This window comes from Notolepis coatsorum (assembly GCF_963971535.1).
Source record: "Notolepis coatsorum genome assembly, chromosome: 6".
Taxonomy (NCBI): Eukaryota; Metazoa; Chordata; class Actinopteri; order Aulopiformes; family Paralepididae; genus Notolepis; species Notolepis coatsorum.
The window spans coordinates 7,357,582-7,359,442 of NC_140170.1; positions in this window are offsets into that span (position 1 = coordinate 7,357,582).

The following is a 1,861-nucleotide window of genomic DNA, read 5'->3' on the forward strand; positions in this document are numbered from 1 at the left end:
TCAAGTGGTGTCAACTCAAATATGTTCAGTTACTGTGACTTACAGTTCTCAGTTAAGGCAGTTCAAATATGTTCAGTTACTGTGACTTAAGGTTCTAAAGTGGTGTCAACTCAAATATGTTCAGTTACTGTGACTTACAGTTCTCAGTTAAGGCAATGCAAATATATTCAGTTACTGTGACTTAAGGTTCTCAAGTGGTGTCAACTCAAATATGTTCAGTTACTGTGACTTACAGTTCTCAGTTAAGGCAGTTCAAATATGTTCAGTTACTGTGACTTAAGGTTCTCAAGTGGAGGCAACTCAAATATGTTCAGTTACTGTGACTTAAGGTTCAACCTTAAATCCATGTGATTAAGTTAACAGAACTCAACGACATTGAGGCCATGGATGGCCTCAATGTCGTTAAGTTAATCAACTCAAATTTCTAAGTTAATCAACTCAAATATTTGCAGTTACTATAACTTAAGGTTCAGTTTTAAAATCCATGTGAAAAAGTTAACAGAAAAATAACTACACAAGCACATTATATCAACTTCAAACAACTCTTTTATTTTTTTCTATTCAAAGAGTATAAAAGAGTATACATATATAATCTGTATGTTAGCAATGTACAATAACACTGTAAACACCGTACACTGTTTTTGGACTATATATGTTAACAATACCGACCAGGTATTAGTGCCTTGCAAAGTGCAGATATGAAGTTTCCCCTTTTTTTGTATGCATTTAGGAGGTTTTGTTCTTCATCGAAACTATTTATCTTACAAAAACATTGTGTTACAACTTCAAACTCTTTATATTTATTTCTATTCAAAGAGTATACATCTATTTATCTTACAAAAACATTGTGTTGCCCTCTCCAACATTATGGCAATGTTAAAATTGAAAATATATATATATAGAAAATATATATAGAAAATAAATACATGCATGTTATAACATGTACATACAATGTAATGTATATTACACATTTAATCCCTCTGGTCACAATAGTGTAATAATGTTTGTTATAAGGCTCTGAAAATGTTACTGAATGATGTATCAATGTATTTCCAGCAAATATTGAAATAATAAAGGGTCTCAATATGTGCAGTGCACATGACCAGAGCCGTTTACATCCTGGCTGAATTACTCAAATTTGTATAGTGTGGTCATAGAATGAGCAAACATGTTGACGGCAACTATTGTGACCGTTGGGATAACACAGTGTATCTATGTACAGTACAGAATAAAATGTATAGATTATCTGAAAATTGTCAATCCGCTTGGCACATGTAAAATTCACAAACGTTGTGCTGTATATTGGGTCCTGCCAATGTGGAACCAAAATACCAATCCACATTACATGCTATACAGCTGGCAATACTGTTAATAGTGCACATACCTACATATGGAAATGCAGCTGCATGTATTTGCTCCATGATGTATCATGGAACAAGATGGTGTTTTCATTGAAAGAGTTAGTCAGAATGTCAGAGGCACCATCCGTCATTTAGAGCAGGCTATGTTTGCAGAATGATAACTAGAACACTACAGTACTCTGTACTAAGAACACTATACAGTACACTAACTATACTGCCCTGTCAAGGCAGACCGCAGTAACTTCCAAACAGTGAAACTGAGAAAAATGGCTTTAAAGTTTTTTGACTTGCCATCCAAAATGTGTTATAGGTAGATAGATGATAGTACACAGATTTAACATGTATTAATGAAGTAATCTTTAGGCATACAAAAATATGACGTAGTTATTTTAATTAACCCCAAAAAAGCAGATACTGCACTCTGCTGCACGATTTCCTTAAATAATTATACAGGTAATGTACAGGCAAAGTGCATCCAGCTTTCATAACTTCACCTAGCC